The following is an 18682-nucleotide window of genomic DNA, read 5'->3' as shown; positions in this document are numbered from 1 at the left end:
AGAGGACTCTGTTTAGATTACTACAGCTTGACCTGCTTAGGAGAACTCAATTTAGACATACCCATATACTGAAAAGCACATTAAAAAACCTTCAGACGGACTTACAAGTTTGAACAGAAATAGTAGACCGCGGACTTAAGAGGAAGAATATGATAGATTAATATCCCGACTCTGACAGAATGGCTGAAGGGCCGGTTTACGGATGTTAATATATTTTTAGATGGAGAACGGGACCGTTTGTGGCATATATTGCGGTTAACTTGACATCAACGGTTCGTTGCGAATACGTGATGACTGTAGCATTTTCCAAGCCGAGATCTCTGTGATAACCAGGGCAGCAGAGTTTATGCTACCTAGAACAATAAATAGATCTAAAATCTTTATCTACAGCTATAGTCAAGTAGCATTGAAGGCTTTAGTTGGTACGAGTATAAGATCCTAAGTTTTGGGTCGCTGGTGAGATGTTTTAAATTATCTTCAGAGGTATCAGGGTTTCTGGTCATAAGGATATAATAGGTAACTGGAAGGCGGACATGCTTGCGATATCGGGTGTAAGCCTTGCTCTTGTGTCAATATTGGGTGTAGGCCCACCACTTTCGAAAATTTCCCATGGAATTAAGGAGCGTTATAGGGATACGTGGTTAAATCACTGGAATTCCACTGCCGGATGTGAACAAAGAAAGTTTCCTTGGGACGAATGCTAGAAATCGAACATAGATAGTCGGTTGACAGTGAAAAAGGCACATCTGAGTATGGCTATCGGAATTATACACACAGAAAGTTAAGTAAACATATGTCTCTAATTGGCATTAGAATTGATTATATCTGGCGGTGGTGTCATAAGATCACCGCTTCTAAGGAAAGCTTACACTTTCTTTGACAAAGCCCTGCTTTATGTCAAAGTAGAAACAAGATACTGGGTTCTTTTCCTTCAAGGCACTAGTAGAAGTGAGAGGCGTAAACCCGTGGAGGATCAAGGCGTTTTTTATCCGGGTGGCACAAGAAAGTACGTTAACGGAGGGTTGGCTTTGTGAAGTAAATTCATAGGAAGAAGAGAAGATGAGGAATAACATCCTGGATGTCTCCACGACTAAGTTCTTGGCATTATCCTCCGCCAATCTAACCTAAGGTACTGGGCAGAAAGAATCGGAATTATGTGGCTTCCTTCAAACGTAGCCCCCTTGCTCTATTTTATAAATATGGCGATATCAAATGCTAAAGAGAAGGACGGAACTCGATGTGGTAAAGTTTGGCTATCTTCCTTTACGGAACAACGGAAGGTGAATATAAAAATACTCTGTCTTTTTATTTCTGTCTTCCCTCTCTTGGTCGAAGACAATCATTTCCTACATTGGTCCAAAGGATTTGTGTAAAACGTATATCCTTTGAAATTCACGCGTCACTGCGTGGCTGTAAGTTCCACTTTTTCATTAAATAAAATAGCCCTTTCACTTTCTACCAGGTAAAGTTTTCCCTAAACAGAAAGTTAACACTTAACTTCTTCAGTAGATTTTTAGCCGACACGTGTCGGGACTTGTCACGAACGTACATGTTGACAAGTGCAATACTTATGAGAATAAATGCCGATTGGAGCGCTCTCAATTTGTATTTCACGAACATAAGACAAGTCTTATGTATACAGAAAGTGACCCCTCAAGTATAGGCAGATGTTTTCGTATACAAATGAAAACTCTCTTTTAGATGAGAAGCAGTTAGGTTTCCGACCCGGACGAAGCTGTATAATTGCTCTAGCAGATGTCGTGGAGGATATAAGAAATAACTTGGAGAATGACGAATTGATCCTACTTGTTCTCCTCGACCATTTAAAGGCATTCGATACAGTCGATCACAATATGTTGGCAGCAAAGTTAAAACACCTGTTTCGTTTCTCGTCTTCGTCTGTTCGCTTAATTATGTCATATTTCTCCAATCGAACCCAATCCGTGGTTTTGAAGTCAGCTGTTTCTAGTCCCTTGCCGGTTATTCGAGGAGTTTCCCAGGAATCAATTTTGGGTCCTATTCTATTTTGTTTATATAGCAACCATATACCGTGCAGGTCTATAAAAGTAGTCCTAAAGAATATCTAGAAGACCATGTCGGGATGCTGAACCATGACCTGTTTCGGATTTATGGGCAAATGTTAATGGTTTGTGCCTTAATCCCCTAAAGTCCTAGTGCATGGTTATTAGTAAGAAAAGGGTTTTACGTTACACTTGCGACCCAGTTGTTGTTGTGGCTTATCAGAGATTGGAGAACGTGGCTCGTGCAAAGAACTTGGGGGTGACTTTCAACAGTACCTTTTCATGGACAGCCATATTAATGCTGCTGTTGGCCAAGGGTATTCTAAGCTTCGCTCGTTTTGGGCCACTCAACAATTTACTCCTCCTTTCAAAACATGGACCGATTTGGCCCACTTACAATCGCAAACGACCTATTTTTAAAAGAAGTATTTGTATTAAATTTCAAGCGGATAGCTTCACTCCTTCAAAAGTAAGCGTGCTTTCGACAGACAGACTGACAGACATGGCTGGTTCGACTTAAAATGTCACGACGATCAAGAATATATATACTTTATGGGGTCTTAGACGTATATTTCGAGGTGTTACAAACAGAATGACGAAATTAGGATACCCCCATCCTATGGTGGAGGGTATAATAAATATGTTTAGTGTTTAATATTGATTAGTAAAAGGTAAATATTTTATAAAAATATTATTTATATTTTTGTTTTATTACTCAAATTTAAATCCTATTTCCGATTTGTTAGTTTTAAGTTTCTCTCTACTATATTTTAATTTTTTACTTTTATATTAATTTATTTAAACTTTGTCTAAACATTGTAAATTTTAAAAGGATTAAACTCCCGTACTATAATCTTAAGAATATACGTTCTTGTTGTGAAGTTTTTTTACTTTTCCGCGATGCTTTTGTGGAATTTGTGTGCAGAGTTGCATTTTTGCAACGCGACGCTCAAAACCAAAGCTTAAGGCGCTCATTCTGTTTTGGCCTTAAATGTGAAGATGTCTCTTTATGATCTGTATCTAAATATAGACTTATCTGAACCCTATTCATGAGGGATATCGGATATCTCTTTGTTCCAAATTTGAACGAAATTGGCTGACAAATGTCACCTTTATTGACTTTATAACTTAAATCTAGAGATCGGTCTTTATGAAATGTATACAAATATATGATGCAATCACAATTCGCAGTTTTCAAGATGTCCAAAGATAATGCGAGAACATTTCGCAGATGAGCACTAAACTTTTCGCTTCAAAAGAATTGCCACGTACATTAATTTTTTAATGTTTTTGCCTTTATTTTTTATTATAAATAATCATAGTCATAAGCTTAAAAGAAAACATTAACCAACAACGAACGTGAACATATAAGCAAAATATCAACAATTGTAGTCTTCTGATCGCTTTCCGCTGCCCTTTATTAGTGTACCCTGGGTTGTATTTGTTTCTACAGAATCTAATGTAATAGTTTCCTTTTGAAATTTCTTTGATGTCATTGCAGATGGCAACGCTGGTTTTCACATATGCACTCTTTCTCTCTTTCACCACCTGTTGCATTTACCTAGCTTTTCTTTCCTTATCCCATAATTAGTTATTCGTTAAATTTTGTGTTGATCGGTCGTGTCGGTTTCGGGTTAAACAATTTAAGTGAATTGGAGGATAGCTTTTGGCAAAATTGTGTTAGAAGGTGTTTTATAAGCTCGTTATTTAAAATATGCAAAATTTAAAATAGAAAAACAAAGTAAATAGCCCGTGTCGCATGCGAAAAGTGTTTACAAAAGCAGCAGCCTAATGTATGGAAGTGTTACTGTCATCTTGTTGTTGGTGTGAAGTGCTTGCTATACTTTACTCCCACTTTCCTACGGTTTTCCTTAGTTTTGTTAACATCAAATAAGATCGGTCGTGCGAAAACTCGGTTAAAAAGTACAGCGCCTGGTTTGAAAGTGCATTCGGCAATGAAATGTCTATCGAATTCGCGTAACGTGTGTGTGTGAATGTTTGCTTTGTCAAAACAAGGCTACAAAAATTATCTTTTCATCCCAACAAGAGGAAGAGGGGTAACTTTGTCGTGTTTTTGTGTTGCTCATCATTCGTATTGGTTTTCTTTGCTTAAAAACAAAATGCAAAAGAAGCGTAGTATTTGTTACGCACACGTTACCCCCTGCCTCTTCCTCTTATGCTGTTGGATGTGAATGTTTGCTTTCTCACAACAAGGCTACAAAAATTGTCTGCATCCCAACAAGAAGAGGGGTAACTTTATCGTGTTTGTGTGTTGCTCATCATTTGTATTGGTTTTCTTTGCTTAAAAACAAAATGCACTGCCCCTGTCTCTTCCCCTTATGCTATTCGATATTTTTATTCACACTTTCCTATGGATTTGCGTATTGTTGTAAACATCAAATGACATCGGTCGCGCGAAAACTCGGTTAAAAGGTACAGCGCTTCGTTTAAAAGTACATTCGGTAAAGAAATGTCTTCCGAATTCGCGTGTTGTGTTACTTTGCTTTGACAAAACAAGGCTACAAAAATTGTCGTTGCATCCCAACATGATGAAAAGGGGAAACTCATTTCTTATTTTTATGTTCTGTTCTCCGATCATTTGTATTCGTTTTCTCAGCTTGAAAACAAAAGGCAATAGAAGCGTAGTATTTGTTACGCATACTCCCCCCTCTCTCTACCCCTTGGGACATTCGATAGTTTCATTAACCAAATGAATGTGATCGGCCGCTGCGAAGTCTCGGTTAAAAAGTAAATATTATAATTTGAAGAAACTGTGTATCGTAGTGCCGTCGGGTGTGAAATGTCTTGAATTCGCGTAACGTTGTGTGCTTTTCGCTTTGGTAATACATGTATACAAATATTTTCTATGAATCCCAATAAGATACTGTCATGCATTTCTGACCATGGCAGCCGGTTGTACGTACCGGATTGACACGATGGAATCTTCCATCGGCAAAGGCTGCTGCCTCGGTGTACAACACACTGCTACCCCAACAACAACATGTAGAGGGGCAACTTCTTTCGTGTGGTGCAGTGCTCTGCATTGGTGTTTGTTGTTTTTGCGCCAAAAAATTCAGTGGTCCTTATAAGCCACATCATTCTAGTTGTCGACTAAGTATTGCCATGGTAATGGTGAAATTTTGCTGCTTCATAATTGCATGGTCGTTTGCATAAAGTGCTTTGTGGGCCGTTAGCATTGCAGACATACAGTCTCTCAGACTCTCTCGTTTTTCCATGAATGTAAGAGAGGTATGGATAATAAAAACACAAACCATCTTTAATTAGCCGGTTAAATAATGAATCTGAATATATGGTGTAAATAACAAAGTGTTAAATGCTAAGTATTCTAAAACCCAATTAAAGTGAATAATCCAAATTCTAATTAGAAGTTCACGTGGCTCTAAGTAGATATAATACACTGGTTGTTTGCATAAAGTGGCTTGTGGTTTTGAATAACGGGAAAAGTACTCTCTTCATTATTTGCATTCTCTTCCAACATATGTGATTGCTTACTAGAGAAGGAGAGTAATGCAAAGTGCTATCGATATTTGTTTAACGGTCGTTGATATTGTAGTGAAAACAATGAATCAACCTCATTCGCATATAAATTAAACATCAAAATTAATAAAATACTAACTATTCGTGCTTAAGATTATTTTTAATGTTCGTTCGTTCGTTCGATTACGTTAAAGATCAGTAAAAAATCGTTTTGTCTAAGCACAGCATCGTGAGGAGTTTTGATAATTGAAATGTGTGGGCCCACATATATATTCTATATCGGAAACGCAGGCGCTAAGGAATTGATTTCGTCACTACCTCAGCCGTATTCAAGGTTAGTTAAATGCGCTTAAATACAACGATATGTAAGATCGTGGCATTTAATTTAAATTTATTTATTTAATTTGACTTTTGGTTGGAGTTTTCCTCCACACTTTGGTTTTAAATTGAAAAAAAAATATATATATTTTATAGCAGTAGAACTATGGATGCCCGAAATTCCTTTTGCATGTGAATGTTGGGAAGTTTAACACAAGTGTGCATGTGCGTGAAGATAAAGTCGAAATAAAAGGGATCAAAAAAGCAAAACTGTTACTTTACAGAGATAAATAAGAGGGCACAAAAAAAAAAACGAAACTGTTACTTCACAGAGCTATGCTAGTTGTTTTTTTTATATCCGCCACCTCGCATATTGGTGAGAAATTTTGCAGGAAATGACAATGGAATTTTTTTTAAAGAAAACGTTCGAGAACTGCAGATTTTATTAAATAATGGATCAAAAACCATTTAAATTTGAGAAAATTACAATTTATTGTATATTATTACATTAAAAAAAAAAGAACAAGTAAAAGCGTGCTAAGTTCGGCCGGGCCGAATCCGGTGTAAAATGTCAGCCAATTCTAATAAGAATTTCGCCCTTTGGGGGCTCAAGAAGTAAAAAAGAGACATCAATTTATATGGGAGATGTATCGGGCTATAGATCGATTCAGATCATAATAAACACGTATGTTGATGGTCATGAGAGGATCCGTAGTACAAAATTTTAGGCAAATCGGATAATATTGGGTTGCCCAAAAAGTAATTGCGGATTTTTCATATAGTCGGCGTTGACAAATTTTTTCACAGCTTGTGACTCCGTAATTGCATTCTTTCTTCTGTCAATTATCAGCTGTTACTTTTAGCTAGCTTTAGAAAAAAAGTGTAAAAAAAGTATATTTGATTAAAGTTCATTCTAAGTTTTATTAAAAATGCATTTACTTTCTTTTGAAAAATCCGCAATTACTTTTTGGGCAACCCAATAATTGCGTCCTCTAGAGGCTCAAGAAGGCAAGTCCCCAGATCTGTTTATTGTATATGACAGCTATATCAGGTTATGAACCGATTTGAACCACACTTGGCACATTTGTTGGATATCATAACAAAACACTTCGTTCAAAAATTCATTCAAATCGGATGAGAATTGCGCCCTCTAGAGGCTCAAGAAGTCAAGACCCAAGATCGGTTTCTATGACAGCTATATCAGGTTATGAACCGATTTGAACCACATTTGGCACAGTTGTTGGATATCATAACAAAACACGTCGTGCAAAATTTCATTCCAGTCGGATAAAAATTGCGCACTCTAGAGGCTCAAGAATTCAAGACCCAAGATCGGTTTATATGGCAGCTACAATATATCAAAACATGGACCCATATGGCCCATTTACAATACCAACCGATCTACACTAAAAAGAAGTATTTTTGCAAAATTTCAAGCGGCTTGCTTTACTCTTTCGGAAGTTATCGTGCTTTCGACAGACAGACGGACGGACAGTCGGACGGACATGGCTAGATCGACATAAAATGTCGTGACGATCAAGAATATATGTATATACTTTATGGGGTCTCAGACGAATATTTCGAGTAGTTACAAACAGAATGACGAAATTAGTATACCCCCCATCTTATGGTGGAGGGTATAAAAACAGGAAATAATTAAAATAGTGTGATTGCAAGGTATAATTAAATATGTTCTACGGAAATTTAATTTTCCTAAAACGAAACAAAAATTTTTTATGGAGTTTACATTTTTTATATATAAATTTTATGGAAAACTAGCTGAACCGGGCCCGATCCGCTGCGTCTTCTTTTACCTTATATGGAACTAAATGATCCTTTGAATATTTGTTTTCGGCAATTAAACAGCTTTTAGTGAAATACCATGCCACGAAAATAGTATATGCATATCGCTTGACTAACAGTTTAAAAATATATGTACGTGCCTTTATCTGAATACTATATGATCCTTATTGGACCACGAATTCGCTCGGAAAGTTTAATGCCATTCCAAAAAGGCATTATTTCCGCCCGATATTCTTATGATGTCCGATTTAGGAGTGTTTTCGGGGTAGAGGTGGTCCCCTAGACACTTGGCCCTGTGCTCTTGTCTAAAATACCATTTATTTGAACCCTATATTGCAATTGGTTTAAGTAGAGTTTATAGTGTGAGGCGTCCCCCAAATACTTGGCCACAAAATTGGTTATCAAATTAGTTTTCTAATCTCAAATTCCTATCATTTGAGCCACATATTGGCATGGTCGGCCAATTTTTACCATTTGGGGGGTTTATGGGGAAAGAGCGGTGCCCCAAATACATGACATTTGGATATTCGTATTCTACTCCCAAATACCTTTATTTGAGCCCCATATTGCGATGGTCAGTAAATTATTGCTGTTTGTGGTCTATTTAGGGAAAGTGGTAGACCGCCAGAAAATTTGTCCCGAAAATGGGTATTAAGTTCGACCATTGACATGGTCGGTAAATATGCCCGATTTACGGGTGTTTTGGGGAGAGGGATCGTCCCCCAAATACCTTTCTTTATTGCAAAAGTCAAGAAATATGTTCGAGCTCCACTGGCTTGAAGACCCAAATTGTCTTGGTAAGCAAATACGTCCTATTTGGGGGTTGTTATGGTGGTGGGACGTCCCTAAGACAGTTGGTCCCGAATGTTGAAATCAGATTCGTGGTCTACTCTCAAATACCTTTCATTTGATCCCTATATTTCCACAGTCGGCAAACATGACCGGTTTAAGGGATGGAGCGGCCACCCATTGACTTGACCTGGAAACTATATATCATATTCGTGTTCTACTTTAAAATACCTCTTATTTGGGCGCCATGTTGCAGTGGTCAGCAAATACTTCCTGTATGGGTGGTGTTATGAGGGTGGGGTGGCAACATAGACACTTTCCCAAATATTGATATCAAATTCGTGCTATACTCCCAAAGACCTTTCATTTGACCCCATATAGCTATGGTCGTTAATTTGTCCTCATTGGGGGATGTTTTTGGCGAGGAACGGCCTCCCAAATACTTGGTCCCACATTTGTGTACCAGATTCGTATTCTACACTCAAATAGCTTTTATTTAAGCCCCATGTCCGCCTATGACGCTGTACGCCTGGGTTCGAATCCTAACTAGACCATCAGAAAAAATTTTTCAGCTGTGGTTTTCCCCTCCTAATGCTGGCAACACTTGTGAGGAACTATGCCATGTGAAACTTCTCACTAGAAAAGGGAGGCTCCTAATGATTGAGCTTAATCTTGAATCGGACTGCACTCATTGATATGTGAGAAGTTTGCCCCTGTTCCTTAGTGGAATGTTCATGGGCAAAATTTGCAATTTGCAATATTGCCATGCTTAGTAAATAAGTCATGTTTGGGCGGCTGTTTTGGGGAAGGGGTGGACCCCCAAAAACTTGGTCACACATTTGGATATCAATTTCCTATTCTACTCGCAAATACCTTTCATTTGAGTCCCATATTGCCATGGAGGGTAAAAATGTCCGATTTAGGGTTGTTGTGGGGGTTGGGGTGGTACCCCAAACACTTGGTCCGACAATTGCATATCAGATACGTTTTCTAATCTTAAATACCTTTCATTTGAGTCCCATATTGTGGCTATTTATTCCGATCCGTCCTCATATTTTATTATCGCCGTTGGCCTTGTATTGTTGCTGCTTATTTGTGTTTTGACTCGTAAACACCACGCAAGTTTCCAATGTGAGCTGCATATTCGGCTTTCTCTGCGAACTAGGCGCTTGACCAGCGAGGCGGAGGCGCGATATTCAGTCCTGGCCGCGATGTTAGTTATGTGGTCACTATCGATGTCGGCTCCTCGTCTAATTTTCACATCCATCAGCGAACTAAGTTTCATAATTTCCCGTTGATGTTTCTGTAGTCGTGTTTTTTTAGACAGGGGGGCCCGCTGGGTACTTAGACCCAAAATTTTATACCATTTTCGTTTTCTGGGATCCAAAACCTTTTATTTGATACCCTTAATATGCCCGTCGGACCACTTTCGCATATGGGTGGCGTTTTGGTGGTAAGGGGGAGGGTCCGCCACCATCCGATATCTAAAAATAACATAGCCTATGTTTCCTTCCAGACAAACGTACGCGGAGGCGCGATATTCAGTTCTGGCCGCAATGTTAGTTATCAATGTCGGTTCCTCGTCTAATGTTCACATCCATCAGCGAATTAAGTTTCATAATTTCCTGTTGATGTTTCTGTAGTCGTGTTTTTTTTAGACAGGGGGGCCCGATGGGTACTTAGACCCAAAATTTTATACCATATTCGTTTTCTGGGATCCAAAACCTTTTATTTGATACCCTTAATATGCCCGTCGGACCACTTTCGGATATGGGTGGCGTTTTGGTGGTAAGGGGGAGGGGTCCGCCACCATCCGATATCAAAAAATAATATAGCCTATGTTTCCTTCCAGACAAACGTACACAATCTATAAAAATTTTAAGAAAATCTGTTCAGCCAAGTCTCATATTGTCATAATGGGTCTAATAGCGTTTTTGAGGGATGGCGTGACCCCCCTATACTTCGATCTGATTTTATGTCCGTGAAGATAAAGTTAACTTTAACTAGTAGAGACACAAACCAATTCAATTTTCAGCGTAATGTTAACACATTAATAGAGCTCTGTTATAAAGTTAACAGCAAATATTTAATAATAAAAAACGATTTTAGCTCCCAATTCCGCAAAAAAAAAAAACCAATAAAAAACCAAAATATATCACAAACGCTTCAAATTTCTCAAAAATATTTAAATTATATAAATATTTACCAGATCAGGTACATAAACCAAATTTTGCTCACGAGTGCTATTCTAGATAAAGATGAGCGCACTGTAACGGACTGAAAAATAGTGCGTCAATCACCGCTTGGGGATTTATTACATAGACCAATGGCTTTCCAAAGATGCTTTAACCGACACCCTAAGTATTGAAGGAAAAAATATAATGGCCATTTTCGATTGTATTGGCCATATCAGAGAAATTTCACTTTAGAGAAAGATGAGCCCACTATGGCGGACTGAAAAATAGTGCGTCAATCACCGCTTGGGGATATGCTACATGGAGCAAGGGCTTTCCGAAAATAATTTATCCGACACCCTAAGTATTGAAGGAAAAGGATATTGACCATTATCGATTGTATTGGCCATATCAGAGAAATTTCACTTTAGAGAAAGATGAGCCCACTGTGACAGACTGAAAAATAGTGCGTCAATCACCGCTTGGGGATATATTATATGGACCAAGGGCTTTCAAAAAATGCTTTAACCGACACCCTGAGTATTGAAGGAAAAGAGATAATGGCCATTTTCGATTGTATTGGCCATATTAGAGCAGTTACCATATTTATATAATTTAATAAATATTTTTTGGGAAATTTGAAGCGTTTGTGATATATTGTGGTTTTTTATTGTTTTTTTTTTGCGGAATTGGGAGCTACAATCGTTTTTTATTATTAAATATTTGCTGTTAAATTTATAACAGAGCTCTGTTAACGTGTTAACATTACGCTGAAAATTGAATTGGTTTGTGTCTCAACTAGTAAAAGCTAACTTTATCTTCACGGACATTCTGATTTTGTATGATAGATTCGAAATCTACTCCCGAATACCTTTCATTTGAGCCTCATATTGACATTAACGTCCAATATGTCTGTTTGGGGTTGGGGCGACCCGATGGGTACTTAGACTCAAATTTTAATACCATATTCGTATTATACTCTCCAATTTTAATACCATATTCGTATTCTACTCTCCAATTCCTTTCATTTGATACCTATATTGTCACGATCGGTGCACTTTTATTTTTGGGTAGTACTTTTGGGGTAAGGGGAGGGTCCGCTTCCCTCCCGATATCAACAATTTATATAGCCTATGTTTCCTTCCAGACCAGAAAATTTCAAGGAAATCGGTTCAGCCGCTTTTGAGTCTATACAGAACAAACAATCATACCGACAAACAAACAAACACAAATTGAATTTTATGTATAAGATAAGATACCAGACCGATTAAAAGAACACCACGTGAAAAATTTCGGACAAAATTTTCGGCTTCCAGGGGCTCAAGAAGCTAAATCGGTAGATCGGTTTATATGGGAGCTATGTCAGGTTATAGACCGATTTAGACCGTACTTAACACAGTTGTTAGAAGTCATAACAGAATATTATATGCAAATTTTCAGCCAAATCGGACAAAAATTGCGGCTTCCAGGGGCCGCAAGTCGGGAGATCGGTTGGTATGGGAACTATATCTAAATCTGAACCGAAATGTGCAATCCCCAACGACCTACATCGATGCTAAGTATATATGCAAAATTTCAACGCGTTCGACCTCTATCGGGATTTCGACAGACGGACGGACGGACATGGTTAGATCGACCCAGAATGTCGAGACGATCAAGAATATATATACTTTATGGGGTCTTAGACGAATATTTCGAGGTGTTACAAACGGAATGACTAGATAAGTATACCCAACCTATGGCAGTGGGTATAAAAAGAACAGCTAGTGTGAAAGGTGTAGATTTGGTTAGTGTTGAACTCACATCGTAGCAACCTTTTCGCGGTATATTCGATGCAAGTACGTTCTACCAATGTATAGCCCTTGAAGCCTCCACACCTAATGTGGTTGAATAAGTCCCCTAACCAAGGACGAAACGCTTCCCAGAGTGGTTGGTATATTGTGATTTCTGGCCTTTCTTTTCCATTGCAAGAAATCTTCGATCATTGAGCTCGTCTTGATAGAAAAATAAACAGAAAAAAATGTTTCTCTTTTCCCATAATCACATATGCATGAAATCAGTATTTTGCCCTTTTATGCAAATTCAGCATTGCGTATAAAAGTGTGCTTGGTCCAACTTGTGTAGTTTTATTTCATAACGAACATTTGCTTGTCTTATTTGTTCTGAACCCTGTGTCCTTGTGGTGCAATTACTTTGGTTGCCCAAGGCATCGTCTGATGAGCCTATGTGCCTTTTATTTGAAAATTCACAATTTCAGTTAGGTTGTATGATGTCAAGCTTTGGCAGTTTATGAACTTCCTATGATTTCAAAGGGGACAAAAAATTTGAAGACTGGCGATGAAATGCTTAGTTAAAAATGGCAAAAATACGTACATTATGTTGCATTGTTTTCAAAGGGACTCATTTGTTCAAGTTGGCTCAAATCATGAATTTTTAATATGAAATAATATTGGCTCAGGGGTCTTTATGATGAGGAAGATTTCTATTGTTAATTAAGCCCAGAGTGTTTTGCTACATGCTTAAAAATCCTTTATGTGGAAAGATAGGTTGGCAAAATGAAACAAATTTGGCAAGGTACATTCCATTAAGGAATAAAGGAGATACTTCACTCATATCAATGAGTCATGTTAGATATAAATTTAGTTAATTACTAAGATATTTGCCTACACAAGCACGCTCTGCTGTGCCTTCTACAATACACAGTATAAAAATGAATGTATCTTTACTTGACTGAAAGTTGAAACAAGAAGTTGTACTAGAGGCCATGGTATTCAAACCGAATATGGCCCATATCGGGTCATATTAACATATAGCTTCCATAAAGGCCTTTATCCCGGTTTGGGTCTTAAGCCCGTAACAGGCCCATTTATTATCCGATTTCGATGAAATTAGAAACAGTGGGTTGTTTTAAGCCTCCCATCATCCGACTCCAATAGGTTCAGATCGGACTATATTTAGGTATAGCTGTCACAGTCTGCTGATTTAGGGTCTTACGCCCATAAAAACCGCAATTTTTTCCGGTTTCGCTGAAAACTGATATAGTGAGTTGTTCTATGCCTCCCGATATTTTACTCGAACATGGTTCAGATCGGTCTATATTCAGATATAGCTGCCATGTAGAGAGATTTGCCGATTAGGAGCCTTGGGCCCATAAAAGCTGCATTAATATTACGATTTCGCTGAAATTTTAAATAGTGAGTTCATTAAAGCCTCCTGATATCCCACTCAAACATGTTTGAAATCGGTCTTTATTCAGATATAGCTGCCACATAGACCGATCTGCCGAGTAAGGGTCTTAAGGCCATAAAAGCTGCATTTATAACCCGATTTCGATGGAATTTGACACAGTGACTTGTACTAAGACTCCCGTCATTCGATCGGTATATTGTCCAGATCAGAGTATATTTAGATATAGCTGCCACATAGACCGATATTCCAATTTAGGGTCTTAATCCCATAAAAAGCAGATTTGTTGCCCTATTTCGCTGAAACTGGTTCTTGAAGAAGAGTTATCGGGACATGAATCAAATATTATCCAGACCAGCCCCCATTTGGATAGTACTATGGATATGGTAGTGGAGTTGTTATAAAAGAGGATGGTTATTTTATCCTTAGTGGTGGGTATCCAAAGTTCGGCACGGCCGAACTCAACACGTGTTTACTTGCTGTAACCACCACCATAGAATGGGGGTATACTAACCTAATCATTCCGTTTGTTATATCTCGAAATATTCATCTGAGATCCCCGTCCGTCTGTCAAAAACACGATAGCGGTCGAACGCGTTAAGCTAGGCGCTTGAAATTTTGCACAGATACTTAATATTGATGTAGGTCGTTGAAAATTGCTCCCAGATATAGCTCCCATATACATCTTTCATCTTATATGGACTTTTAAGGCTGTAGAAGCCACATTTTTGTTCAATCTTTACAAAATTATACATTAGATGTTTTTTGGAACGTCTTAAGATGTGTGGTATATATATATATATATATATATATATATATATATATATATATATATGTATATATATATATATATATATATATATACATATATATATATATATATATATATATATATATATATATATATATATATATATATATATATATATATATATATATATATATATATATATATATATATATATATATTATACATATATATATATAAATATATATATATATATTATATATATATATATATATATATATATATATATATATATATATATATATATATATACCACACATCTTAAGACGTTCAAAAAAACATCTAATGTATAATTTTGTAAAGATTGAACAAAAATGTGGCTTCTACAGCCTTAAGAGTCCATATAAGATGAAAGCCTTAAAAGTCCATATAAGATGTTATATCTCGAAATATTCATCTGAGATCCCCGTCCGTCTGTCAAAAACACGATAGCGGTCGAACGCGTTAAGCTAGGCGCTTGAAATTTTGCACAGATACTTAATATTGATGTAGGTCGTCGTGTATATATATATATATATATATATATATATATATATATATATATATATATATATATATATATATATATATATATATACAGGGTGGCTGATGAAAGCCGCTACCAAAAAAAAATGTAATAACTTTTTTTCTATTTAATAATAATAATTTAATAATTAATTTAATTAATTAATTAATTAATTTAATTAATAATAATTTAATAATTAATTTAATAATTTAATTTAACATGAATAAAAGAAAAATGTATTCCATACACCGAAAAAAAAATGTAGCAATATTCATCATTGTAGCAATATTCATCAGCCACCCTGTATATATATATATATATATATATATATATATATATATATATATATATATATATATATATATATATATATATATATACCACACATATTAAGACGTTCAAAAAAACACCTAATGCATAATTTTGTAAAGATTTAACAAAAATGTGGCTTCTACAGCCTTAAAAGTCCATATAAGATGAAAGATGTATAAGGGAGCTATATCTAAACAAGACCGATTTCAATTCCTTTTTGCACACGTATTGGGACGTCAAATAAAACGTCCCATGATACATTTTTTAAAGATTGGACCAAAATAGTGGCTGCTACAGCCTTAAAAAGCCATATCGGATGAAAAATATATATGGAAGCTATATCTAAATCTGAAACGATTTTTTTAAAAATCAATAGCGTTCGTCCTTGGGCCAAAGAAGTGACATGTGTAAATTTTCAAGACAATCAAACCATAAATGCGACCTGTACCTGAACCACAAGAATACATGGACAGACAGAAGGACATAGCTAAATCCAATCAGGAAGTGATTCTAAGCCGATCGGTATACTTATCATGTTATGTTGTCAGAATGGATGAAGAAGCTCCAGCAAAGAAGTCTTTTGAAGGCAAACACGGTGGTACGCGCAAACCGGGAAGACCAAAAGCCCGATGGAAAGATCAAGTTGTGGGAGACACCTCAAAACTTGGTGTCAGAGATTTTAGAATGAGCGCAGAAGATCGAGGCGCTTGGAACGCTATTCTACGTTCGGCTAGTGGAAGAAATATTCTGTCATAGCCAATTAAAGTAAAGTAAGTAAGGGCTTAAGAAGTCAAATCGGGAGATCGGTTTATATGGGACCTATATCAGGTTATAGACCGATTCGGATCGTACTTGGCACAGTTGTTGGAAGTCAGAAAAGAACTTCATTTGGAAAGTTTCAGCCAAATCGGACAAAAATTGCGGCTTGTAACGGCTCAAGAAGTAAAATCAGGAGACCGGTTTATATGGGAGTTATACCAGGTTATAATTCGATTTGGACCGTATTAGGCATTGTTATTGGAAGTTATAACAGGACGCTATACCCAAAATTTCAGCCAAATCGGACAAAAATTATGGCTTGTAAGGGCTCAAGATATCAAATCGGGAAACCGGTTGATATGGGAGCTATATCAGGTTAAAGACCGATTCAGTTGTTGAAAGTGAAAGCAGAACACTACTTGCAAAATTTCAGCCAATTCCGACAAAAATTGCGGCTTGTAAAGGCTCAAGTCCGAACAAAACACTATATGATCAATTTCACCCAAATCACACAGAAATTGCGGCTTCCAAGAGCTCAAGAATTCATTTCGGGAGATCGGTTTACATGGGAGCCATATCTACATCGTAACTGATATGGCTCATTTGCAATTTTCAACGACCTACATCAATATTAAGTATCTGTGCAAAATTTCAAGCGCCTAGCTTAACGCGTTCGACCGCTATCGTGTTTTTGACAGACGGACGGGGATCTCAGATGAATATTTCGAGATATAACAAACGGAATGATTAGGTTAGTATACCCCCATTCTATGGTGGTGGTTACAGCAAGTAAACACGTGTTGAGTTCGGCCGTGCCGAACTTTGGATACCCACCACTATGGATAAAATAACCATCCTCTTTTATAACAACTCCACTACCATATCCATAGTAATATCCAAAAGGGGGGCTGGTCTGGATAATATTTGATTCAGGTCCCGAGAACTCTTCTTCAAGAACCAGTTTCAGCGAAATAGGGCAACAAATCTGCTTTTTATGGGATTAAGACCCTAAATTGGAATATCGGTCTATGTGGCAGCTATATCTAAATATACTCTGATCTGGACAATATACCGGTCGAATGACGGGAGTCTTAGTACAAGTCACTGTGTCAAATTCCATCGAAATCGGGTTATAAATGCAGCTTTTATGGCCTTAAGACCCTTACTCGGCAGATCGGTCTATGTGGCAGCTATATCTGAATAAAGACCGATTTCAAACATGTTTGAGTGGGATATCAGGATGCTTTAATTAACTCACTATTTAAAATTTCAGCGAAATCGTAATATAAATGCAGCTTTCATGGGCCCAAGGCTCCTAATCGGCAAATCTCTCTATATGGCAGCTATATCTGAATATAGACCGATCTGAATCATGTTCGAGTAAAATATCGGGAGGCATAGAACAACTCACTATATCAGTTTTCAGCGAAACCGGAAAAAATTGGGGTTTTTATGGGCGTAAGACCCATACGTGTCTTACGTGCGCAAAAAGGAATTGAAATCGGTCTTGTTTAGATATAGCTCCCATATACATCTTTCATCTTGTATGGACTTTTAAGGCTCTAGAAGCCACATTTTTGTTCAATCTTTACAAAATTATGCATTAGGTGTTTTTTTGAACGTCTTAATATGTGTGGTATATATATATATATATATATATGTATGTGTGTATATACATCTCCCGATAAAGGGTCTGAAGGCCATAATGGCTTTATTTTTTATCCGATTTCGCTGCAATTTGGAATAATTCGCAGTTTTAAGCCTCCTAACATTCAACCTAAATATGGTACATCGGACTATATTTTGATATAGCTGTCATATAGACCGATCTGCCGATATAGAGTCTGAAGCCCGTAAAAACTTTATTTTTTAACCGATTTCACTAAAATTTGAAACAGTGAATAATTTTTTGCTTCCTGACACCCGACCTAAATATAGTTCAGATCAAAAGATGTTTAGATATAGCTACCATTTAGACCGATCTGCCGATAAAGGATAGGAAGCCAATAAAAGCTTTATTTGTTACCCGATTTCGCTGAAATTTGAAATTTCTGACCTAAATATGGTTCTGATCGGACTATATTTAGATATAGCTGCCCTATAGACCGATTTGCCGATAAGGGGACTGAAGCCCATAAAAGCTTTATGTATTAACCGATTTCGCCGAAATTTGAAACTGAGTTTTTCTGAGCTTCTCGATATCCGACCTTAATATGGTTCAGATCGGTATATAATTGGATATAACTGCCCAAAAGACCAATATTTTGTTCTACAAAATTGAATAGTGGCATATGTATTGGACCACTCAATGTCCGTGTCGAATTTGGGTGCTTAAGTTATCCAATTTTCTCCGGATTGTGACAAAATGGGGTTTACATACTTATACACCCGAGGTGGTAGGTATCTAAAGTTCGGCCCGGCCGAACCTAACGCCTATTTACTTGTATTATTTTTTCACTTTAACGCAGATTCACCCATATGATTCAATGCATTTTTATTTTTTTCATTT

General features: G+C 37.0%; 1 protein-coding gene across 4 annotated transcripts in view; it reads left to right on the top strand.

The window, feature by feature from the left end:
• Positions 1-3635: 3635 nt before the first annotated feature.
• The window catches only part of LOC106084815 (uncharacterized), a 169549-nt gene continuing 154502 nt past the window's right edge, over positions 3636-18682 (top strand). Inside the window, exons 1-2 of one of the 4 annotated variants that reach the window (XM_059363868.1) lie at positions 3636-3814; positions 5596-5853. The gene's annotated coding sequence lies outside the window, so the exon portion shown is untranslated. Of the gene's footprint in view, positions 5271-5410; positions 5854-18682 lie in introns of all 4 variants that reach the window. The other 3 variants (XM_059363864.1, XM_059363860.1, XM_059363849.1) reach the window with 3 other exon arrangements.

The sequence above is a fragment of the Stomoxys calcitrans genome, chromosome 1, assembly GCF_963082655.1.
Source record: "Stomoxys calcitrans chromosome 1, idStoCalc2.1, whole genome shotgun sequence".
Taxonomy (NCBI): Eukaryota; Metazoa; Arthropoda; class Insecta; order Diptera; family Muscidae; genus Stomoxys; species Stomoxys calcitrans.
Note: the sequence above shows the minus strand (reverse complement) of the source record. Positions and strands in the feature narration are given on the sequence as shown.